The sequence below is a fragment of the Misgurnus anguillicaudatus genome, chromosome 22 (genome assembly GCF_027580225.2).
Source record: "Misgurnus anguillicaudatus chromosome 22, ASM2758022v2, whole genome shotgun sequence".
Classification (NCBI taxonomy): domain Eukaryota; kingdom Metazoa; phylum Chordata; class Actinopteri; order Cypriniformes; family Cobitidae; genus Misgurnus; species Misgurnus anguillicaudatus.
In genome coordinates this window covers 41076033-41102823 of record NC_073358.2, presented here as the reverse complement: position 1 = coordinate 41102823, position 26791 = coordinate 41076033, and the positions used below count along the sequence as shown (strand labels likewise).

At 40.1% G+C, this 26791-nt stretch overlaps 3 long non-coding RNA genes across 3 annotated transcripts; 1 reads left to right on the top strand and 2 right to left on the bottom strand.

The window, feature by feature from the left end:
- The first annotated feature begins 885 nt into the window (after positions 1-885).
- On the top strand, positions 886-24639 carry LOC141358832 (uncharacterized). The gene is made up of 3 exons (XR_012365301.1): positions 886-1016; positions 24282-24434; positions 24485-24639. It is a non-coding gene; the product is annotated as an uncharacterized lncRNA (long non-coding RNA).
- On the bottom strand, positions 20470-21616 carry LOC129419056 (uncharacterized). The gene is made up of 3 exons (XR_012365300.1): positions 21555-21616; positions 21320-21422; positions 20470-21185 (listed from the first exon to the last, which is right to left on the bottom strand). It is a non-coding gene; the product is annotated as an uncharacterized lncRNA (long non-coding RNA).
- LOC129449061 (uncharacterized) lies at positions 24237-26791 on the bottom strand. The gene is made up of 2 exons (XR_012365297.1): positions 26463-26791; positions 24237-26037 (listed from the first exon to the last, which is right to left on the bottom strand). It is a non-coding gene; the product is annotated as an uncharacterized lncRNA (long non-coding RNA).

Below are 26791 nucleotides of genomic sequence, written 5' to 3'. Positions count from 1 at the left end.
GTCGTTGTGTAGGCTATGTTTTAAGTTATATATTTACCATATATTTATAAATGCAATATATTTTGCTTCCCTATAATCGGTTGTTTAACATTTCTCCTCTTTATAAAAAATATAACATTCAATGTTTGCTTACTTTCGCTTTTGTTTTCTCTGGCACCTCCGCTGTCTGTACTCGTTGGACTTAGCTGTGATCTGTATTGTACGGAAAACCGGCCAAATATATGCCCCACCCACTGATCTATTCACCTTATTTTTCACAATAGTGTCTGTCTGCGGAGTGCAAGAGAGGGGCGTGCCGTTAAGCGGTGTAACTTTTAGCAGGGGGCGGAAATTTAAGTTGTCCAAGTCACACAGAATCCCGCGAGATGTCCGACTTCCGCTAAACTGACACGGCACATCCGATAGCTAGTTTAATAGTAAGACCATTGTTTATAGCTCTCTTTCAACTTTAGCGTAATGACAAATAACGTTACTGCCGTAAATATTTTAAATTGAGGGCACGGAGGAAGCGTCATAAAACGCTCGGATGGTCTTATATTGTCTCATCCATCATCATTGTTAACGTGGGTAGACAATATGGCCATATACGGCATATAGCCTATGGACATATTTACCAACCTAAAATTATTAAAGTACCGAGGCATACCAATATTTAAATCGTGAACTGTTACACAGTGAGGGTGATTTCGTCTTTTTTTTTTAAGTAAATGTGCACCTCAGACAGTTTAGTATTAAACCAAGATGAAATTCATTTGCAAACTTGCAAAGACTTAATTCTTTTTAAGTTTTAAGAGGAATCTACAGAGCTCACGTGGTTTTATAAGAAATGGCTAACGGATAACATCTGGTGATATTGTAAAGGTTTATAAAATAATTATTCACAACAGGTAACATTGTAAAGGTGTATCACAACAGGTAACATCTGGTGACATTGTAAAGGTTTATAAAAATAACTATCCACAAAATGTAACAACTAGTGAGATTGTAAAGGTTTATAAAATAATTATTCACAACAGGTAACATCTGGTGACACTGGGTCTCATTCATGAAACACGAGCAGAACGAATTTTTGTGTAAATCGTTCGTAAAGTCCTTTTGGCGTAAATTTTCGGATTTATGAAAATGTTCGTATTTTTCAAATGTTAGTTGGTACGAAAGAAATCTACACCTGCTCCCTACCACGCGTAAAGTGTGCGTTTAACATCCGAACGTTTTGCTCACCAATAAGGCTGTATTTCAATTCACCGTAATCATGTACATATTACACAGCATTTTGAAAAAATATTATATACAGTAATTATATACGTTTAGCCTATTATTTTCACTTTTATGATGAGCTCCAGTAATAGCATCTGCAAACTGAACACTTAATCAAACAAGTTATTATTTTCAGTATGGGCTGGGCAAACTAATAGCCCCTTAATTGTTACGGAAATTGTTTCCTACAAAATGGCCAAAATCAGGCATAAGACATTTATGATGGCTGATATAGATTTGGCAGATAGAGCCTGCGAAAAAGGTTATTTTCAGAGGCCGCGCAGACTTACTTGCCGAGAATGAAGACTGGTTAATTCGTTTCAGGCTACCCAGACCAGTTCTTTTGTAAAAAGTTAAATCTGCTCAAATGTAAACTGTTTCCTCTAAAATTATATTTTTTATTTACCATGTCAGCTGGCCAAAAAATTGTGAACTTTACCATCTAATTATGCTGAAGTGCTTTCCTGCAAAGGGGTTTCTTCACTGTCACCATCGGAAATTATACCTGACAGAGAGGTTTCGCCAATTATGCAATGATGCATTCATCACATAGGCTATATATGCTCGATTATGATGATGGTGGTGGTCCTCCTCCAGTTTGAAAAAGAATTTTTCGAAGTGAACTAATTCGTTTTTTGCAGTCAAGCTTCATGTTGAACCATTTTCTTTTCACTTCTTGGACTGTTCGATTAACAGATGATACTCCATTTTTAGCATCTGTAATGTGACGCCACTATGTATACTTGAAAATAAAATGTGGCGTTTTGAATGAACTTCTGATAATAAAACTTCAATTTCTGCATCTGAGAAATGTTTCTTTTTCATTCGCTTTTAAGAAGACATGTTGAAATCCTTAGTTTGGTGTCATAATATGATGCCCATATATAGTTGTCAGTCGGATATAATGGGCGGGATTTATGGTAATTGAGAATAAGCGTGCACGCGCGTCCCATTTATGACTGATTGGAATTCATGAACACATACACACATTTAACTATCAAATCGGACGTTTACGAAGTATTTGTGAATCAGGAGGAGAGTTTTCGGGAAGGTCTGTTTACGTGCAAATCACTCACATATTTACTCATATATTTACGAATGTTTCATGAATGAGACCCATTGTAAAGGTTTATAAAAATATCCTTTCAGCAAGATCAACCTGCAATAAATTATAACACAGCATTATGAGAGGCATCAGGAGCTGATCCCAAGTGTATAGCTGGAAGCTGTTGATGTATGTACAGTATTGGTAAAGTGCACATGAATGCATTTTATAATATTATACCACGGGTCTGTTGAATGCTGCATTCTGATTGGCTGAGAAATGTTCTATGGGTGTTGATTATTTTTCTGTAAACCGCACACCTATCTTTTCAAATGTCTTAAAAATAGGCACCAGAGTAATGTTTGTGGTAACCGTGGTATAAGCGGAATAATTGACTCCGGTCCTCTGAATTATTTGAAAACAATGCACACCTGCGGTGTAACGGCACTCCGCTTCGCGTCGTGCCGCATGACCACCTTGGTGTGCATTATTTTCTTATAACTCAATGGCCCGTCGTCAACCATTCCTTACATAATGCATCCAATGTCAACCCTGTGTAGAGCTGAGAAATGTGGTTGTTTCTCAGCAGCAGTAATGTCCAATGGTGCCAGCTCAACACATTGGTGCAGTTTCCCAGGCAGGGCTTAGTCAGGGGTCCCCAAACTCAGTCCTGGAGGGCCGGTGTCCTGCAGAGTTTAGCTCTAACTTGCATCAGAGCACCTGCCAGTAAGTTTCTAGTATGCTTAGTAAGACCTTAATTGGCTGCTTCAGGTGTGTTTGATTAGGGTTAGAGCTAAACTTTGCAGGACACAGTTTGGAAACCCTTTGTTTAGATCAGGGGTGACCAACCCTGTTCCTGGAGATCTACCCTCCTGCATATTTCAGCTCCAACCCAGCTTTAACAAACACACCTGACTATAATTTTAAGGTTGCCCTGAAATGCTTGATTGGCAGGTTCAGGTGTGTTTGATTGGGGTTGGAGCTGAACTCTGCAGGACAGTAGATCTCAAGACACAGGTTTGGTCACCAATGGTTTAGATTAAACCAGGACTGGGCACTTATATTAGGACATTTTAGTTTTTACAAACAAACCTTACAAAAACAAGACTGGTGTGCATCTTGAAACAAAACAATGGCACTGATATATGTTGAGATGTGTCAGTACAAGGTGTTTTCTTAATTACAGTAGCTCAAACATGCATTTTAGCCCAGGAACAGTATAAGCCCTGTCTGGAAAACCGCCACATTGTTTTACCATAACAGATATGGGTTGTTTAAGGTTGAGTTGTGATTTTGAAGTGTAGACAGATGGATCATCCTATTGTATTTCTGCATCACAGTTAAGGTGCATGTGGATGGTATCACCCTCACAAGTTGTCCACTGCATCACTTCACATCAATGCAGCTCTGAAAATAACAACCATAAACAAACATATTTTACATTTGTACTTAAAATAAGCTTACATTATGAGAATATACAATGGCACCCATCAGAATAGGGTTTGAGAGAGATACATTAAAAACGAGACAGTAGTACACACATCCTTTAACTCCAGTGTTATTATGACGTTTAATAGGTCATTAATTAATTAACTGTCATTTGAAATCCCGACAACTTACAGGAATAACTGTAAGATTCTAATGTACTAATATCTAACGTTACTATCGTAAACAGGAAAATATATAGGTGAGCATTGAAACTCATGCAAGATTTGTTGCATTTTGTTAACTACTCGTTACTGATCATAAGTGTAATCATAGAACGGACTTCACAAAGCTAACATTAGGCTAACAACACATAAGTTAGCTAACGTTAGCGAGCTTACCTGAAACGGTCGACCTTAATTCAGCCCCTGGCGTGACTTCTTAACATGTGTCGTAGCCGAACCATTTCTCGGGAAAAGGATGTTCGTCAGTCGGCTTCCCGTCCATTAAAATTGGTACGAACAAACATGAGGGCGCTTGGATGAGCAACTTTAATAACGCCTTTAGCCACCGTATCTCTATGCGGGCAGAAGAGAAGACAGAATGACAACATCTTGTCCTGACGTCTCGCGTGGTTCTGTGAACTTGGACAACTTTAAGTTACGCCCCCTGCAAAAAGTTACGCCCCTTAACGGCACGCCCCTCTCTTGCGGTCCGCAGACAGACCCATCTCATTTTTCACGACAACAAGGGCGGCGCCATTTCGCTCATTTTGTCAACGTTCTTCCGGCCGCATAGACGATGAGCAGCTGAGGCAGTGACTGAAGGCGACGCGTTAAGCTTAAAAAGCTCGCTCAAGCGCCTTTATGTTTCTTTCTTACCAATTTTAAGCCAACTGAGGAACACCCTTATCCCAAGTAATGGTTCGACTACGATTTTCCGGTGTTAACCACGCCGGGTGTTGAAAAGGTGGCCAGTTTCAGGTAAGCTATCTTAGCTAACTTTGTGCTCGTTCGCCTAAAGTTAGATTTGTGAAGTATGTTCTACAAATACACTTAAGATCAGTAACGTTAGTTTATAAAATGCAACTATTTGAATGGTTTTAATTATCCACCTATATTTTTATATTTACGATAGTACAACGAGATATTATAGTACATTGCATTCTTACAGTAACTTAGCCCACGTGATTCCTACAAGTTACTGAGATTTCAGATGCTAGAATGTCAGTTCATTTCTCATTCAGATATTGATAATGACCTATTAAACAACGTATTATTTAACACTGAAGTTAAAGGTTGTGTGTATAATGTTACTGTCTCTTTTTAATGCATCTCTCTCTTACACACTGTTCTGTTTAAGTATGGTTGCCATTTATATATTAATTCTCATGATGCAAGTTTATTTTAAATACTAACATAAAAATGTGTATGGTTATATTATTTTCACAGATGCATTGATGTAGTGATGCAGTGCACAACTGTGAGGAGGATGATACAATCAACATGTTCCTAAACTGTGATGCAGAAACACAATGGGAGGATCCATCCGTCTCTGTCCACAACTACACTTTAAAATCACAACTTAACCTGAAGCAACCTACATCTGATATGGGAAAACAATGGTGCAGTTTCCCTGACAGGGCTTATGCTGGTCCCAGGCTAAAATGCATATTTGAGCTACAATAATTTAAAAACACCTTTTACTGACATACCTCAACATATATGAGTGCCATTGTTTTGTCACAAGATGCGCACCAATCTTGTTTTTTGTAGGGTTTGTTTGTGAAAACTAAAATGTCCTAATATAATTAAATCCTAGTCCTGTAAACCCTGTCCGAGAAACTGCTCCAATGTGTTGAGCTGGCACAAATGTACATATCTCTACTGAGAAACAACCATCTTTGTGTCAGCTTTACACAGGGTTGATATTGCATCCATTACACAGTCGCCAAGCACTTTACAAGTACATACACCAACAGCTTCCAGAATAACACTTGGTATCTGCTCCTTTTGACTCCGATAAAGTGGTCTTGCTTTACCTGTTGTAAAGTTACATTAAACCTTCATATGTGATCAGATGTCATGCAATGATATTAAACATTTACAGTGTGATCAGATGTTGTGCATTTATATTAAACCTTTACAATGTGATCAGATGTTGTGCAGTTATATTAAACCTTTACAGTGTGATCAGATGTTGTGCAGTTATATTAAACCTTTACTATGTGATCAGATGTTACCTGCCATGCAGTTATATAAACCTTTACAGTGTGATCAGATATTATCTGTAAGGAATTTCTTAAACCATATGTGAGCTTTGTAGATTCCACTTAAAAGGATTTAAGTCTCCTGATTTCAAGGAATAAGTGTTGGCAAGTTTGCAAATGAATTCTATCATGGTACCACATAAAAACGAAATAGTTATTGGACTGGCTAAGGTGCACATTTGCTTTAAAAAAGACGAAATCACTGTGTAAATATTGGTAGACATACTTTTAATAATTTTCAATGCAGCTCCATCAACTCCTGGCAGCACGAGGTAACTAAATATGCCAGGTTACTTGCCGCGGCCGCTTCATATCGTCTAACCACGAGACGATTGATGGGACAATATAAGACTATCCGAGCGTCGTATGAAGTTTTAACCGTCCTCCTAATTTAAAACATTTACAGCAGTAGCGATATTTGTCATTTCGCTAAAGTTATAGTAAACTACAAGCAATCTTCTAACCACCAAACTAACCACCGAATGCACTGTGCCATATTAGCAGCGGAAGTCGGTTGACAAAATGCGGAAGAGCGAAGAATTAAAAAGGGGCGTGGCGGAATAAGGTGAATATAAATGACTGGATTGAGCATGACGTCACAACTGTGAAGCCACCGCGCCGCCATGTTGGTATATCCAAACGTTCTATGAGAGGGGGTTCAGCGAAAAATCGTCAGCTGTCAGCAGGAAGTGGCAGCCGCTGGCAGCAGGAAGTTGCCAAGGACTGAGTCCTTCGTTCGAGAAATATCCCATATACAGGAAAGGATGCATATTTGTATCCTTCGCGCTCTTCACGCGCTGAAATCACCCACAATCCTATGCGCGCAGCACCGAAAGCACACCTTTCAATCACGCAATGACGTAATGACGTGCACTTGCTAGCCAGTTCCATTTAACGTGTTCTCGAATGCTTAAAAGGAGCCTCGCCTAGCATCTGAAGGAAGTGACTTGTAAGGACTAGTCCTGCCAAGGAAGTATCCTTGACATTGGCTGAATCCGAAACCGCCATACTATATACAGTAGGCTAAAAGCAGTAGGCGAACGAATAGTATGTCCGAAACCTCAGTATACGTAAAAGGGTAGGCGAGAATTAGCGGGATTTTTGACTATTTCTCGCGAGATTCAGAGGCACGTGTACTTGTCCGAAACCGCCTACTTACTGAAAATGTAGTAAGGGAAACAGCACGAGCATTGGTCCTGTCCCAAATGGCACACTCCGGACTTGTGGTCCTCCTCAGAGTCCACACTTTGATGACATCACGTAGTCCAGACTTTAGGGACCCTTAATGCGAGTCCACGTGGGTGCAACGGAGTCGTATTTTGGGACAGACTCGAGCGTCACACCGGAAATAGGTAGAGAAGTTGCCCGTCAGTGTGAGCTCCTCCCTTCCGTCGTCTGATTGGTCTGATTGCTCTTTCGCAAGGACTTCTGGGTTGGTAAAGTGCGCGAAGCCTGCTGCAATGCGGGCCTCGCTGAAGACCGCATCAAGGGGGCAAAGGAGGCGCTGATGAGCACACTTCAAAGCGTAAAAATGACAGATGGGACACCCTACGGACTCGTGGACTAAGCGAGCACGCGCAATTTAAGGCCACGAGACCGAAAGTCACATGAAGTGCGCCATTTGGGACAGGGCCATAGACATCATATAGCTAGACGCCCTATCGACCGCTACTGCCTACTGGCGCGGCGAGATATGGGGCCGCCATCTTAGATCGGTCACCCGCTCCACTCAGTGTAATCTGTATGACTGGTGGAATGAGCTATCAGCGCATTTAATTAATCATATCTCAGTGAATGCCGAACTGATTTTCATGCGGGTTTTTTTGCTGCAAAGGTCATTCATGGAGCTAAGATACAGGACACATGGTTCGGCGTATTTTAACCCCTTATGTGCCGCAAATCACGTTTGAGTGGAGGGTGACAATGTGATGTACATCTTTAAATTAATATTTCTCTGGGATTCTTTGGGCTAGAAACCTAATCTTGGTCTTGTTTTAAAGAAGACAATTTAGGGGTTTTCACAAATGAGTTAGAAAGTAAAAATATTAAATATACATATTTTTATAGCCGTTTACCTTTATTTTAATATATAAAATAATGCAGTAACATATTAATTTATAAATAAAATTACATAACAGTTAATGTTTCACGCAATAAATAATGTTAACATGAAGCAATATGTCTCAAGTAGTTTCAAGTTAAAATCACAAAAAATGATGTTTGTGTCATAATTTTAATGGTTTTACCAACAACTGCCACTAGATTTTGCCACATACTCTTGTACTCTTGTATACTCACAAACTAATTAATTACTGTCACCGCATTATTATTCATGCAAAAAGGTTTTGAAATATTAAAACTACATTCTGAGAGCTTTATGATATATAGCTTGTCATGATTTTTTAGGTTTAGAGTAGGGTTTTAGTGTTATATGCAAAACCAAATTTGGCCTACCTGTGGGCCTGTAACATTTTAAAAAACTGACTCTCACTATGTCATAATTTTCCCCAAATGGTAATGAAATATGAAAATTATACTCTTTGAGCTTATCAACAATATATAGTTTGTCAAGATTTAGGTTTAGAATCTTAGTGTTACAAACACTAATGTGGACAGCGCCACTTAATGTTCATAGTAGGAATGAATGAATATTCACTAAACAGTAATAAAATATTCTGATATAAAGTGAGTCCAAAATCAAAATATGTGGTGTAGGATATAAGATATTTTATAAATCACACACTATAAATATGACAAAGATGCAGAAACAGATAGTTGCAGTAAATAAGACTTTTTAATAAGGTGAAGAAACAATTTATAATGATTTGTAAACCCCCCCTCTCCCCCACACGCGCGCGCGCGCACACAAACACACGGACATACACACAAACACACGGACATACACACAAACACACGGACATACACGGACATACACGGACACACACACACACACACACACACACACACACACACACACACACACACACACACACACACCCCTGAAAGAGGACTGTTTTGCAGAGCTTCTTTCCCGTGCTCCCTTTCTGTAGTTCAAGAGTGAGTTTGGCAACATGGTGGAGCCTTATCTTTAAAAACACAGGCACAACCAATGACATCGAGTCAGACTGATAGTTGTCGATTTCAAACCGAGTCTCCTCAATGTCCTCCACACGAAGGAAAACATCCTCTGTTCTAGATCCTCCCGCACAACGTGCATGACTGTTGACATCTTTTAAAGCTCGGCGGATCACGCAGCTCACAGCATCTTATAATAATAATACACATTTATATAGCCTACACAATACTCACAACATAGAAACTTTTGTAATTATTACTTTACTTTACCCCACCTCTCATTGCAGGGTGAACAGCGGTTGGTGCAGTAAACATAGCCTAGCGAACGTTAGCTGGCTACGATTTCAGTACAGTAAAATCAATAATCCTGGCTCTTTCTGAATTTTCTGGTAATATTCTATTCACAAGATACAACCAATAGTACCGCAATGTTAAAAAGTACTTGTGGAAATAATCCTCCGGGCTCTATTTGCGATGGTCTGCCGATTAGAACAGGAAAATGCTCCACAGTGCTCTGGCATCTTATCTGCTGCCATGCAACGAAACTAGGAGTACGACCGGTTTAAGATGGCCGCCGTATTTCTCAGTCCCCAGCGGCCAATAGGGCATCTAGTCTTCTATATGATATCTATGAGCAGGGTGCGATTTGTGAAAAAAACAGAGGGGGGGATGTTTTCATAGGCGTCGATTTTGGCGATGGTGGGTACCCATCATATTTCGTCATGAGTCATTTTGTACCCACCACTAGTTTTAACTTTTTTGACTGTTTTCAGTGGTTATGAAGAGCAATATGAGAGAAAAATTTAGTAATCATTGTCCGACCTAACAAAAATCCATTATAATATTATTATTATTATTATGTTTTATATATTTCTAATTAAAATATTTCTAATATTCAGAAATGCGCTCTCCGCTCACGACCTCTGATCGGAACAAACCCGAACTTCACTGTCTGCTGAACTTGTGCAGAAACATAAAAATATAACCAGCTTTTCAAAATGGTTTTAAAACTAAACATTTATACTATTTTAGCACAAATTATGAGCTTATTGACGATTTTTTATAATTCTTGACATAATGCGTCTCTGTCCACAGCACATTTTAAAACATTTTAATTCATAAAAATAAATAATGAGAACATGAACTCATCACTGCATTTGCAGGAATTGTAAAATCTTTTTTCTTATTAACTCATGAAGCAGCCTAACGCAATATTTTTACTCTAATAGCTAGGGATGCACCGAAATGAAAATTCTTGGCCGAAACCGAAAACCGAAAAAGAGGAAACCAAGGCCGAAAACCGAAAGCCGAAACACCGAAAGAAATTATGCCAATTATTAGTACTACCATTGCACTTATGGTATTTTTGTGTGTAATAGAAATGGAGTCAACACACACAATTTGAGAAGAAAAATAAGCCAAACAGCATGTGGCATAAACAAACCCAACTTCAGTTATATAGGCTGAAGGATTTGTTTGGTTAATCCTTTGGTGCTTGTTTGCCATGCAGTATACATTTAAAAACTGAGATGTGCTAGTTGTGGTTTTGTTCTAACGTTAATGTTACAAAATGCTGATAAAAAATTATGGCATTTTAATGCACGTTAAAACCCCGAATGGGTCGAAGGCTCAGTCAAATATGAATATCTTCTTTATTTAGTCTGACGTGTTTTTGTTTAAAAAGAAAATCATATTTAGCCTACCTTCTCCGGTGAAACCCGTTTTTCTCATTAATGCCAGCTGCAGAAAAAACTCTGCTCTTGTTATCCAGTGAGAACAACAAACGGATCTAACAAATATATCTGAATTTAATATTATGTTACAAATAACGCAAGCTGGCTTGATACATTATTGCTGAGGGTGCAAAGTTACGAGCTTAATTTAACAACACTTCACAAAACGGAGCTATTGTTTGCTGTTACGGCATTTGCAGTTATTGGGTTTGTTATAACCATATCCACAGATAAAATAAACGTTCTCCGTTTCGCTTTCCATGCGTGTCTCGTGTCGTTTTAACAAAATAAACTAGGCTATATAAGGAAGCGAACAAATCTCTCATCATGCACGCTGATGCGGCGGCGGCGAAGCATGTCTAACACCCGGCATTAAAACTCTAAACACTTAAATGAGTCTGCAATCTGAATTACCAAAACAATCAGAAATACATACATATTAATTTTCATGTATATTTTATATTAAAGTCTGTAAAAGACCGTACAGGTGAAGTGAAAAATGATTCAATGAGCAGTAGCCGTAATGCTGCCGTGGCGGATTAAAAACATTTCAATATCATTTTTTCCCCATTCTAATTATTATTGCAGATCGAATATTTGACCATTCGTGCACATCCCTAATTTTAAAAGCAATCATGTTAAATGTCTGTTATTCTGGATGTTAATCTGAACGAATGTTTAGTCGGAGCTTGTGAAAACTGTACACAAATGCCCAGAGAAACTCCGCGGGTTTGGACACACACATTACGGTCGTGGGCGGGAGTGAAACTCACAGGTTGCGGAGATCCTGGTCAGAAATTCGGCGGACGCGGGTTTGAGAGAAATCTAGTCCACACCGCAGATATGTTACTTCAGACAAGCACGTGCAGGTCGCGGTTTCTGTTTGCGTCATCACATTATTTCGGCCGTATTTTTTCGGTGATAAAAGTCTTTCGGCCGAAAACCGAAAAACCACTTTTGGGCCATTTTCGGCCGAAAATTTTCGGTGGCCGAATATTCGGTGCATCCCTACTAATAGCTTATCTTTCCCCACACATATGAACTGTGATCATGCACAACGAAAAAACACGCAAGAATTAAATCTTGAATGGCAAAACTATATGGCACAACGTAGTGTCAACTTAAACATAAATATGAACAATGTATTGATTGCAAAGTTAAACCATTACAGTAGAAACTGTTTTAATGCTGCTTTTAAAGTAATAACATTAACTTTACACCGCGATGCTGAGCTACAGTGAAATGATAGAGAAATCAGATGCATTATGTGTTAGTCACTAGCCTCATTTGCGCAAACTGGACGCGCCCGCGCCTCGCTAAACGCCTCATCGGCATGTATCATGTGTAACTTCGGCCATTCTCAGTGGTGTGACTGGGACACCAACTCTGCTTGTCATCATAAACAGATAATCAGATTGTTATGTTTATTCCCGCTTTATTAATATGCGGCTGAATATGCTGCATTTCATCGTTTCGACCATAGACCGTAAAAAAATATGGACGTAGTGTCCGTGACGTCACCCATTGGTTTGTGAAGATCGCTTTTGAAGCTTAAAGTAGGCGTTGCCTGCCGTCGCCATCTTGGCCGCGCGTCCCCGCGAATTACTCGCGGAAAACCGAAAATGGGTAAAGAGGCGGGACATGGGTGAAGTTGAGGTGAAACCACGCCCGCCTAGCGCGAGTCTAGTGACAGCAGTGGCTGTTCAACCGACACTCAAGCGGCCACGCCCTTAATTATGCAGAAGTTTAAGGCTTAATATAATCTAAACGGGTGAGTTACAAAAAAATTCACCCCCCTCACAGTTGTCATGAAGGGCAAAATTAGCTATATAGGCCAAAAACACTTTTTGTACCAGGCTCTAAACATATTATTTTCTACTGTAAAGTTGGCCATTTTTAACATGGGAGTCTATGGGAATTGACTCCCTTTTGAAGCCAGCCTCAAGCGGCCAGTCGATGAATTGCAGTTTAAGTCACTTCCGTGTTGGCTTCATTAGAGAGATCGGAAGGTTGCCCCTCGGTTTCCACACACAGCTCCATAACCATCTCCAAGTGTTGATAGGCTATTACTCGTGAGGTGTAACCAATCAGATAGCGCCGTGGGCGGGACAATGAGCAAGTCTGCAGAGTGGTGAATACAGAGATGCCGCGCGGCAGCTGTATCATCAGAGCCAGCCAAAGTAGCGCATTTTAAAACAAAATTGACTTTAATCAAACCACGGATCCGTGATAAGTTTTGTGATCCGTCTCGCCACTAGTGTAGTAGCACTGATCACTTTGAGGGGGGGATAAATTTATCCCCACCGGGGATAAAAATAATTAAGCAGAGGCAGGGATACATTGACCAGAAAGGGGGAAATCCCACGCATCCCCCCTGGCAAATCGCACCCTGTCTATGAGCACGAGAACAGAGTAGTACGTCCGAATCCTCAGTATCCATAAAATCAGTAGGCGAGAAATCCCCGGATGCCCTACTGAGTCCGCCCCGATTCTAAAGCGTGCATCGGATGGACACTTCTATCCCAGCTTTCCCATGATGCCACGGGAAAGCAAAGCAATCGACCGGAGACCAACCAATCGGGTGATTTTGATACGTTACACAGGACTCTTCCTCAGCACCCTGACTTCACGCACAGACCGGCCAGGATTTTCAACAAACTGCTCAGCTAATTCATGAAAATAAAGCTGTAGAATTGTCACAGCTGTGTTGAGCTGACAGTGATGGTTTGTTAGCAAAATACATTTGAATAAAGTTTTGTTTCATATGGGATTCACTTCTATACGTTTTCATTTATTGTGATGGTTTTATTCATTCATTTTTTATTCATTTTTCCTGTCGTTTTAAGTAAATACAAGAGATTGCTTCACTAAAATGTATATAATCACATTGCCTGCATTGTCTAGTTTGTATTCAAGCACAGCTGTCATCTGACAATAGATATTAAATTACAATCTGCTTGTTTTACTTATTTTGTCCCCTACAAAATAATGTGTAATATATATGTAACACTGTTACAGATCAAGTTACTTATGCAATCAGGTGTTAGTGCACCTGTCCCTCATACACACGCATACGTTTTCATATCTGTTAATAGGTTTGTTTGAGTTTATGCACCGCTGTAAGAACCAACAGCTGGATGGCATCAAGGTACCGTGAGAGCGATTCCAGAAATCATACGGAGAAGTCTGATTTCGGGTTGCTCTCGCGGTATTGTGATGTCAATCTCCTGTCGGTTCTTGTGGTTCCGCATGAACTCGAACAAGTCTACTACGTCATGTCACATGATAACGTCAACATGGCGAATGCTGTACATACTTAACGCGAACTTACATACTTAAGTAGGTACCCAATGAAATTCAGTACCTACACAGTAAGTATGCGATTTCGGATTCAGCCATTGAGAAACGGCGAGAGGCATCCAGCTGCAGCCCCGCAGACTCACTTCTTGCTAGACACCAGTGGCTGGACACCAGTGGCTGGACAGCTGACGTCATTTCCGTATCGTCATTCAATTTTCAAATTTGACGCGCCATGCACATGTCAGCGGTAAGAAAAAATAATAAACTGTCGATGATTTATCGGTCATGTCAGAATTCAAATGCACAAACTAGCTAGACAGTTTTAGGGGGCAGGAATGAGGTGTGGTGTGCACAGTGTGCAAAAGTTTATTTGGAACTGTTAATTTTTTTTTTCTCTTGATATCGGGACTTCCCCCACAACCTTACGGGCCTGATTGTTGCATCTTCATTCTGATGGTCAGATTTGTCTAATTTTACTAAGATGTGTGTAATTTCCAATAAATATTGCAAAACCACGAAGTGTTAATTTGATCTGGATTGTTTGCTAAATTGTCTGATCATGTGAATCTACGTATATTTTAAAAACAGAAGTGGTTACATTTACAAAAAAAACCTTTGGTCAATAAATTATGTTTTATTAACAAGGTTCGGGAGGAGCATGTTCAGATAATTAAACACAGGTGAAAGCACTCTCTGATAATCAAACACAGGTGAAAGCATTCTCAGATAATCAATCACAGGTGAAAGCATTCTCAGATAATCAAACACAGGTGGAAGCACTCAGCAATCAACCTAAGAGGGTACAAATAGACTCAGCAGTCTTACCTCATTATGTTGTCAGTTCGCAGCATAGTTGTTGTCAGTTTGCAGCATTATGTCTCAATCAAGCTCCTCTTTCAACGAAGACACGGATACCTCCAGGGATGCATCTCCGCACCCCACCGAGCCCACGGTCATCCCTCCTACACCGGACGTCGCACTCGAGCCCCCAGCTTCTCCCCGTGGCCGCACACCGGCCCGATCAGCCCGGCGCTCACCAAAACGCCGAAACCATTCTTCACCGCCCCCGGCTAGACACCCACATCCTTCTCCAGCTTCCTCCTACCGCTCGGCCGTCCCGACGATCCCTCCTATTGGGAAATGGACCGTAGCCGGACTGAGGAAAGCACTGAGTAACTCAGATCTTCAAGCTCCGAGGAAGATGAATAAAGCAGAGCTGTACTCTCTGTATGTCTCCCTTCAGTCGACTCCCAAGTCGACTCACAAGCAGAGCAAAGCCCGCAGGGCTCAAAAATCGCCTGCCCAGTCACCATCGATGTCTTCACGCTCAGGAAGCAGCTCGCTCCAGCTGTCAAGTCGCCGCAGCAACAGGCCCTCAGCTAGCCTGGGCAAAGCTCCAGATTTCACCATGGCAGGTCCATTATCACCGGCCGACGAGGCTCAGCCCTCCACCTCTGCCTACGCTACAGCAGCGCTGTATGCAGACAGGCCCAGAAGCCTCCCCACAGCCGCACAGTTTTATTCTCTAGTTGTTCATAACCCTTTTCTTTTTCAGTGGCCTCCAGCTCCAGTGGCAAACACTAGCGCGAAGCTATCGCCGCTAGCACCACAGATACAACAGGGTCATCAGTTCTACCCAACAGGTTACAACCCCGCCCACTTCCAATGGCCCGCAGGTCTTCCAATCACAAGGGCACCAATGTCATTCGCAGCCTCGGATCATACCCTTCCCGGTTCTACTATACAAAATAAATCACCATATCCTCTTTGTTTTTCAACCACTCCAACGCCTGTTCCATCCAACGCAGTCACCATGGAACCTCCACCAGTTTCCCAATCCATCAGAGCTCAGATCCTCTCAGAAATTCAGGATGCTGGCTCCAGAGGCGGAACAATTCCCAACTCCAGCTCTTCGCTATTCAGAACTAATATTCCCGTAACCCACCCGTTAAAACCACTGTTTGACGCATCACTCGACACTATCCTCCAAGCGGTATCTCACAGGACCCTTCAATCCTACCTTACCGCTTGGAGATGCTTTAAAACATTCCATGCCTCTTATAACCTGCCTTTCCCTGATTTTTCTCTCCTTTCAATCACCTCTTTTATCTCCTACCTTAACATCATTAAGGGCCTACAAGTCGGGTCCATTAAAGGTTATTTGAGCGGCATCCAGTTTTTCCATAAATTGATGTACGGCGCTCCTTCCACGGAGATAATCAATTCCCAAACCTCTCTCCTAATTAAAGGGATTCAAAAATCCCAGCCCACCCGCCTCAACGCCAGACAACCTATAACGCTAGACATTCTCACCAAATGTATTCAGACCCTCCGCACAGGCTACCAGCCCATTGGTTCCGCTCGCACACTCGATGCTATGTTTATCCTAGCCTTTTTTGGTTTTCTTAGATGCTCGGAACTCGCCATTACTTCTAAATTCGACCCAAAAATCCACCCAACCATCTCAGACTTATCAGTACTAGACGGCGAAACTATTTCATATCTGATTAAACAAAGTAAAACGGATCAAACCAAAAAAGGTCATTTCATCTACGTTTTTAATCTCGCTTCGCAAATCCAACCATACCAGTCAATTCTGGCCTATCTACAATGGAGAAGTTCCCAAGCTAAATCTCCACTGGAACCCCTATTTTTAGACAAATCAAAAAAACCTGTGACACGTTTTTGTTTCAAGAAACACCTAAAATCTGTTCTCCAACAGTCATGCATTCCAGCAAAGAATTTTTCGAGTCACTCATTCCGCATCGGGGCAGCAACTTCAGCAGCCCAAAAAGGCCTCTCCCAACAGCAGATCCAAGCCCTTGGGAGATGGTCCTCCAATGCTTTCCAAAGCTATATCAGGACGAACCGGTTCCACATTAAAAAAGCCCACCAAACCCTAATCGAGTAACCCTCAAACTCAAATCCCCTCTTTTCTCCTCTTTCCTGTTTCCTCTTTCCATCCAGCGAGCATTGGTCTCACAGCGGATGGAGTAAGAACTTCCCCAGTAGAGCACTTAAGTTTTCTCTTTCATCCAGCGATGCAGTGTGAGAAAATCTCCCGGGCAAGCACTCATTTTCCTTTCTGTTTCCTTTCCGTCCAGCGAGCACTGGTCTCACAGCGGACGGAGCGAGAACTTTTTCGGTAGAGCACTTACATTTTCTCTTTCATCCAGCGATGCAGTGTGAGAAAATCTCCCGGACAAGCACTCGTTTTCCTTTTCTGTTTCCTTTCCGTCCAGCGAGCATTGGTCTCACAGCGGACGGAGTGAGTTCTTCCCCAGTAGAGCACTTAAGTTTTCTCTTTCATCCAGTGATGCAGTGTGAGAAAATCTCCTGGGCAAGCACTCATTTTTCCTCTGTTTCCTTTCCGTCCAGCGAGCACTGGTCTCACAGCGGATGGAGCGAGAACTGTCGCGGTAGAGCACTTACGTTTTCTCTTTCATCCAGCGATGCAGTGTGAGAAAAATCTCCCGGGCAAGCGCCATTTTCCTGTTTCGTTTCCATCTAGCGAGCATTGGTCTCACAGCAGACGGAGCGAGAACTTTTCCGGTAGAGCACTTACATTTTCTCTTTCATCCAGCGATGCAGTGTGAGAAAATCTCCCGGGCAAGCACTTACGTTGCAGTTTGCTCTTTCTGTCCAGCAAGCACTGGTCCCATAGCAGAAAGAGTGAGAACGTTTCCGATAGAGAATTTACATTTTCTCTTACATCCCGCTATGCAGTGTCACAAAATCTCCAGGGCAAGCGCCCATTTTCCTGTTTCGTTTCCGTCTAGCGAGCATTGTTCTCACAGCAGACGGAGCGACAACTTTTCCGTTAGAGCACTTACATTTTCTCTTTCATCCAGCGATGCAGTGTGAGAAAATCTCCCGGACAAGCACTTACTTTGCAGTTTGCTCTTTCTGTCCAGCAAGCACTGGTCCCATAGCAGAAAGAGTGAGAACTTTTCCGATAGAGCATTTACATTTTCCCTTTCATCCAGCGATGCAGTGTGAGAAAATCTCCCGGGCAAGCGCCCATTTTCCTGTTTCGTTTCCGTCTAGCGAGCATTGGTCTCACAGCAGACGGAGCGACAACTTTTCCGGTAGAGCACTTACATTTTCTCTTTCATCCAGCGATGCAGTGTGAGAAAATCTCCCGGGCAAGCACTTACTTTGCAGTTTGCTCTTTCTGTCCAGCAAGCACTGGTCCCATAGCAGAAAGAGTGAGAATTTTTCCTCCCTACAATCGCTCCCTGTTCACAGACCAACAGGGGCCGTCAGCTCAGACGGAGAGCCACTATTACGGGCCTCCCCGGTCAAGCACCCAGGCACCTTCTCGAGATGCCAGCCCGCCAAACTCGGCACTCATTTGGGGGGTCTTTAGTCTTGCGGCTGTCCTCTGCTCTTGCACTTTGGGGGGAGTACTCTGGGTTCGGGCCGAACTCCGAGCTCGGAGCCCTCCCTCCGGACAGCACGCCAAATACGCATTAAACTTTAACCTCCAAATTATATTTAAGTGTGAACTCCTGAAATTATGTTTTATTAACAAGGTTCGGGAGGAGCATGTTCAGATAATTAAACACAGGTGAAAGCACTCTCTGATAATCAAACACAGGTGAAAGCATTCGCAGATAATCAAACACAGGTGAAAACACTCTCTGATAATCAAACACAGGTGGAAGCACTCAGCAATCAACCTAAGAGGGTACAAATAGACTCAGCAGTCTTACCTCATTATGTTGTCAATTCGCAGCATCCCCCCACCACCCCTTCTCCACACATTTTAGTCCTAAAACACACTTACATAGGGGGGGAGTACTCTGGGTTCGGGCCGAACTCCGAGCTCGGAGCCCTCCCTCCGGACAGCACGCCAAATACGCATTAAACTTTACCCTCCAAATTATATGTAAGTGTGAACTCGTGAAACATGTACAAGTCTGTTGTAATGACAAAACGTTGTAGTCCATTGATCTAGGCTGAATTTAAGTCACAAAAAATAGTGAAATGATCTGAACAATATATATTTTCAAGGTTCTTGTGAATGCAGTTTGCATGAATTATTGATGTTATAATATTAAGCATATTATTGAGAATTGTTTTATGTAAAGATATACGATAAAGATCGTATATTTCAATTTGCACACAGATTTTATATTATATATTTTAAGTCATTAAAGTACAATGACAATACGGAAAAAACGTGTGCAATTAAGCCTGCAAAGAATGTCTATCCACTGGTGAAAACCGAAAATAAATATGCTGTCTATCTATAGGTGAAAATATAAAATAAATATGCTGTCTATCCAGAGGTGAAAATATAAAATAAATATGCTGTCTTTCCAGAGGTGAAAATATAAAATAAATATGATGTCTATCAAGAGGTGAAAATATAGAATAAAAATGCTGTCTATCCAGAGGTGAAAATATAAAATAAATATAATGTCTATCAAGAGGTGAAAATATAAAATAAATATGATGTCTATCAAGAGGTGAAAATATAAAACAAATATGCTGTCTATCCAGAGGTGAAAATATAAAATAAGTATGCTGTCTATCCAGAAGTGAAAATATAAAATAAGTATGCTGTCTATCCAGAGGTGAAAATATAAAATAAGTATGCTGTCTATCCAGAGGTGAAAATATGAAATAAAATTGCTGTTCATCCAGCGGTGAAAACGGAAATTAGCGGCGAAACGGAAATGACGTAGGCTGTCTATCCACTGGTGTCTAGCCGGAGGTGAGTCTGCGGGGCTGCAGCTGGATGCTATTGGAAACGGCTAGTACCTGACACTAAAACCGGAAACCAGAGGAGGCTGTAAGCGGCAGCAAGACAAATAAATAATAATAAAAATTTCTAACACTTATTTAAATAAGTATAAATGTCAGTATTAACTGATTAAAAAGATTTATGGAATATAAACAAAGAAAAAGATTATTTGGCCAAACGTTAAATTGCAGCTGAATATTTATGTATGAATGCATATGCGTGTAAATCAATGTTTGTGTGAAATAATGAAAGATATGCACAAACATTAAAACTGGAATAAAGAGTAGGCTGTCAGCGCCAGCAAGACAAATAATTAGAAAATACTTATTTAAATAAGTATAAATGTCAGAATTTTCTGATTAAAAAGGTTTATTGAATTTAAACAAAGAAAAAGATAATTGGCCAAACGTTAAATTCCAGCTGAATATTTATGTATGCATATGCGTCTAAATCAATGTTTGTGTAAAGTAATGAAAGAGATGCACAAAAACACCTAGATAAATAAATTCATATTTATATGAGGCACTTCCCACTAGATGTACTGTATGTTGTATATTTATTATACAGGCCACACACACACGCCTAAATGACAAAGAGAGACAAGTCTCACCAATGACCTTTATTTTAAATCTTTTTATTTTGCTTGTTTTTTTACATTAGTAACTCAAGAAACAGACACATTCACAAGTTGTGTAATATGCAAATTATCCAAACTTTATAAGCCAAGTATTATAACCAATTTCATGTGCAATCCTTCAGAACATTAGAAACCGGTGTTGTTATTTTATACTCCAAGTGTTGCTTTAATGCAAATTATTAAGAGTTTAATATATTGTTTATTAAAAGACATATATACCGTTTTGTATTATAAAGTTAATTAGAGTAGAAAGCTTTGGATACATGTATTAGACAGATTTTGATTGATTGAATTGATTAAATATTTTATTGAACAACAATCAACATGAAGTGTTCAAAAGGATAAAAATACAAAAAGCCCATAGGCTTATTTCCATTGTGGTCCTTAAGATATAAAACATAAGAAATACAGTACCCTTTGGTGCATGATTTGCAGAAGAGATTTGAGACAAAGAAACTTTTTCACATATATACACACATAATATTAGGGGCACTCCCTAGTAGATGTCAGAAATCAGAATCACGAACAACAATCCTGGAGGTAGTTCTGTAGACTTTCAGAACAGAACTGATGTGTTATACAGAGTTATTCCTCCTGTAGCAGCATCATGCACCACTAACTGCAAAACCCTGCATGGGTGTTTTCGGAGTAAAAGCCTTGCATCTCTCCTCGTTTTCCTCCTCCAACATAACCTAGAGATTCATAAGAAAATGGAGACATTAATACATAAATTACCTTAACAGTAGACAAGCATGCACAGACGTATTCCCATTGCATTTTGCCATGAACCTAGCAGTGATCAAAATGTCATGCTTAATTTGCACACCTGGTAAGCAGTTATTGTACACTTCATTGCAGTGTCGGATGCAGTGTAAACATTTTCTAAAGGTCCTGGGATGGCTCAGACTTTGTACTCCATTTAGTTACACCTGTATATTGAAATGATAAAAAAATAATAAATGACCATTACAAATATAAACATTCAGACATCTCAGAGAAATGTAATGATATGGCACCATTTTAAACATCTTTAAATCAAATATGTAAAAGAAAATGAACACCATCAAGCCAGCAAAAGGGTGCCTGTCCACCAGACTTCTGAATTTGGAACAAACCAAAGAGAAAATCACAATGCAGCATCACCCTCCTCCAGGACCATGTGAAGAAGAATTTCTGAGAGGACAGCATTTGGCAACTATTGGGTATTATAAACAAACCGAAAAATTACTGCAATTTCCAAACATCACAGCCTAAGCTCCCTAAAAACAGAAGTGCATCGTATGGGAGCAGGTAATACACATACAAGGCATTTGCCATAAAGCTACTAGTTAGTGAGGGTAAAGACTTTCAGTGTTTGCTTCTGTATTCTTGAATGTGCTACTACCATCAAGATGTTCAAGATGTACTCAGATGTTCTGCACTTCTTTCTCCTGCCATTTTGTCTCATCCTTGAATGCTTCCAACATGGTTGATGTGCACTGCTTCTTCCTAAAAATAAAAACAAACAAACAAAACAAAAATTAATTCACTTAAGTTAGTAAGATTTTGGAAATGGCTTCTTGCCCGTCATAACAGATAGTCAGGTACATAAAAGGTGAAGGCAGAAATAGAAGAGTAGTTGTTAAAATAACCGTTTTGTCAATTATAAAAGAAAAAAAATCAATACGTTGATGGATATCACACAAACACTTGAAAAATTAAACACAAAAGCATGAACAGTGTTGCACTTGTATCTTCTATAAATCCAGTCAAACAACATTCATTTTATATTATTCAATAAACTCTTGTTAACACGTTAACAAACGTTAATATTTAATCGTAAACGTTATATTTGAAGTACGTTATTAGCCCCCTAACATACAGCAACAATCAGGGCCAGATTAACACTTTGTTATACCCTGGGCAACAATATTCAAGGGCCCCATCATCACGACCCCAGGATCACCATAATATGGTCATATACAGAATATATTACTGTATTATACAGTACATACATATACTCAATACCTTAAATTCTAACTGTCATCAGGTGTATTTCGATTTACAAATATTTAAATGCTCATACAAATGCACTACTGTGTCCCCTATCAAAGACATCCACTCACATATGATGCTTTGAAAACAAAACATATCAGCATCTGTATAATCTCCGGCTGTAAAAGTAAGCTGGCGGTGTAGAAAAGTCCTGGCTAACTTAGCTGAGTTGTCCTCGTCGTTGACCGAAGCTGACTTGACAGAACTTTTTAATTAATACACATTTAAGATGACCATGGATTAACTCTAATTTGCATAGTCATTGATATAAAAAGCTTATTTTTTGCATATACAAGCATTGTCTAAAAATGAAAATAGGCTTTTCCTTAATTATTTTTACAAGAACATCATATAGCCTAATATTAGACACCCAAACCAAAGTGAAGAACATTATCTTTAATTTGAAGTCTGAACTGAACATCAACGCAGACATGATTTTTCTCACAGAAGTTTAAGATCATATAGGCTACATCTTGAACGTAGATATATAAATGAACACAGAGAAGGGAAGTTTAACACTGTGAAGCACAAGCAAACATGCTGGAAGGCAGCTAAAAACCATTAGGACATAAACACGGGCTTATTTTATTTTATTGGAGCCTTACCTCCAGATAAAGTAATAAACTGGATTGATGATTTAAATGTTTACTCACATGTGCGTTGTTAACTCTCCGGATTTTATGTTGTGCACTGCTTCACTCGTTCACTTTTCCACATGGTTGGTTTGTTTACAGTGTCGCGTGAACAGTTACCCTACAGTCACATTAGCTACAAAAGTGAACGACACCCAGCGACACGCACTAGCTTGATGGGCGTTCCTTGGCTAGTTTCTAAAAGCGGTATCAAAAGTCACTTTAGAGGTATTGTTAAGTTACAAGAAAGGTGTTTTTGGATTTAAAAGTATTTATTTCTCGATAAAAGTAACAAAATATTAGAGATAAAATGCCAAACTTATCAGATATATACATAAATTCGCATTTTCCGCCATCTTGAATTATTTTCTCAGACTCGACCACAGACCTACGTCACGTTGCTCCTTCACTCTGATTGGCAGTCGCTTTGTCGCATCGCTCCAATAGTGTCTGTCTGCGGAGTGCAAGAGAGGGGCGTGCCGTTAAGCGGCGTAACTTTTGGCAGGGGGCGGGAATTGGGGTTGTCCAAGTCGCACAGAATCCCGCGAGATGTCCGACTTCCGCTAAACTGACACGGCACATCCGATAGCTAGTTTAATAGTAAGACGATTGTTTATAGCTCTCTTTTAACTTTAGCATAATGACAAATAACGTTACTGCCGTAAATGTTTTAAATTGAGGGCACGGAGGAAGCTTCATAAGACGCTCGGATGGTCTTATATTGTCTCATCCATCGTCATTGTTAACGTGGGTAGACAATATGGCCACATACGGCATATATGGACATATTTACCAACCTAAAATTATTAAAGTACCGAGGCATACCAATATTTAAATCGTGAACTGTTACACAGTGAGGGTGATTTTGTCTTTTTTTAAGTAAATGTGCACCTTAGACAGTTTAATAGGCTATGTATTAAACCAAGATGAAATTAATTTGCAAACTTGCAGACTTAATTCTTTTTAAGTTTTAAGAGGAATCTACAGAGCTCACGTGGTTTTATAAGAAATGGCTAACAGATAACATCTGGGGATATTGTAAAGGTTTATAAAAATAACTATTCACAACAGGTAACATCTGGTGACATTGTAACGGTTTATAAAAATAACTTTTCACAACAGGTAACATCTGGTGACATTGTAAAGGTTTATAAAAATAACTATGCACAACATGTAACAACTGGTGACATTGTAAAGGTTTATAAAAATAACCATTCACAACATGTAACATCTGGTGACATTGTAAAGGTTTATAAAAATAACTATCCACAACATGTAACAACTAGTGAGATTGTAAAGGTTTATAAAATAATTATTCACAACAGGTAACATCTGGTGACATTGTAAAGGTTTATAAAAATATCCTTTCAGCAAGATCACCCTGCAATAAATTATAACACAGCATTATGAGAGGCATCAGGAGCTGATCTCAAGTGTATAGCTGGAAGCTGTTGATGTATGTACAGTATTGGTAAAGTGCACATGAATGCATTTTATAATAATAATGCATCCAATGTCAACCCTGTGTAGAGCTGAGAAAGTGATTGTTTCTCAGCAGCAGTAATGTCCAATGGTGCCAGCTCAACACATTGGTGCAGTTTCCCAGGCAGGGCTTAGTCAGGGGTACCCAAACTCAGTCCTGGAGGGCCGGTGTCCTGCAGAGTTTAGCTCTTACTTGCATCAGAGCACCTGCCAGTAAGTTTCTAGTATGCTTAGTAAGACCTTAATTGGCTGCTTCAGGTGTGTTTGATTAGGGTTAGAGCTAAACTTTGCAGGACACAGTTTGGAAACCCTTTGTTTAGATCAGGGGTGACCAACCCTGTTCCTGGAGATCTACCCTCCTGCATATTCCAGCTCCAACCCAGCTTTAAACACACCTGACTATAATTTTAAGGTTGCCCTGAAATGCTTGATTGGCAGGTTCAGGTGTGTTTGATTGGGGTTGGAGCTGAACTCTGCAGGACAGTAGATCTCAAGACACAGGTTTGGTCACCAATGGTTTAGATTAAACCAGGACTGGGCACTTATATTAGGACATTTTAGTTTTTACAAACAAACCTTACAAAACAAGACTGGTGTGCATCTTGAAACAAAACAATGGCAATGATATATGTTGAGATGTGTCAGTACAAGGTGTTTTCTTAATTACAGTAGCTCAAACATGCATTTTAGCCCGGGAACAGTATAAGCCCTGTCTGGAAAACCGCCACATTGTTTTACCATAACAGATATGGGATGTTTAAGGTTGAGTTGTGATTTTGAAGTGTAGACAGATGGATCATCCTACACTCTTAAAACGAATGTGTTAAATTAACACATCTTGTGTCCAGCCAAGGACAACACACCCAGTGTGCCGTCCCCAAATCAACACATCTCTGTGTTATTTTCAGAACAACACACTTTGTGTTGTTTTAACACATCTTGTGTTGTCCCCTTTATTTATATGAACTCTAAATCAGCACGAAATTACACATAATGTGTTAAAATCAACACACAATGTGCCAAATAGTTCAACAAAAAGCAATGTGCCAAAATCAACACACCCTAGATGTGTTAATTTTAACACATTGCTCTGTGCTAAACCATCCAACACATCACTTGTTGCTTTTAACACATTAAGTGTCATTTAAGTTCATAAAAAATAAAAGGGACAACACAAGATGCGCCAAAACAACACAGTGTGCCGTTCCAAAAATAACACAGAGATGTGCCAAATCAAGGACAACACACTAGATGTGCTGTCCCCAACCAGACACAAGATGTGCCAATCCAACACATTCATTTTAAGAGTGTATTGTATTTCTGCATCACAGTTAAGGTGCATGTGGATGGTATCACCCTCACAAGTTGTCCACTGCATCACTTCACATCAATGCAGCTGTGAAAATAATAACCATAAACAAACATATTTTACATTTGTACTTAAAATAAGCTTACATTATGAGAATATACAATGGCACCCATACTTAAACAGAATAGGGTTTGAGAGAGATACATTAAAAACGAGACAGTAGTACACACAACCTTTAACTCCAGTGTTATTATGACGTTTAATAGGTCATTAATTAATAAACTGTCATTTGAAATGTCGACAACTTACAGGAATAACTGTAAGATTCTAATGTACCATAATATCTAACGTTACTATCGTAAACAGGAAAATATATAGGTGAACAATGAAACTCATGCAAGATTTGTTGCATTTTGTTAACTACTCGTTACTGATCATAAGTGTAATCATAGAACGGACTTCACAAATCTAACATTAGGCTAACAACACATAGCTAACGTTAGCGAGCTTACCTGAAACGGTCGACCTTAATTCAGCCCCTGGCGTGACTTCTCAACATGTGTCGTAGCCGAACCATTTCTCGGGAAAAGGATGTTCGTCAGTCTGCTTCCCGTCCATTAAAATTAGTACGAACAAACATGAGGGCGCTTGGATGAGCAACTTTAATAACGCCTTTAGCCGCCGTATCTCTATGCGGGCAGAAGAGAAGACAGAATGACAACATCTCGTCCTGACGTCTCGCGGGGTTCTGTGTAACTTGGACAACTTAAAGTTACGCCCCCTGTTAAAAGTTACGCCCCTTAACGGCACGCCCCTCTCTTGCGGTCCGCAGACAGACCCA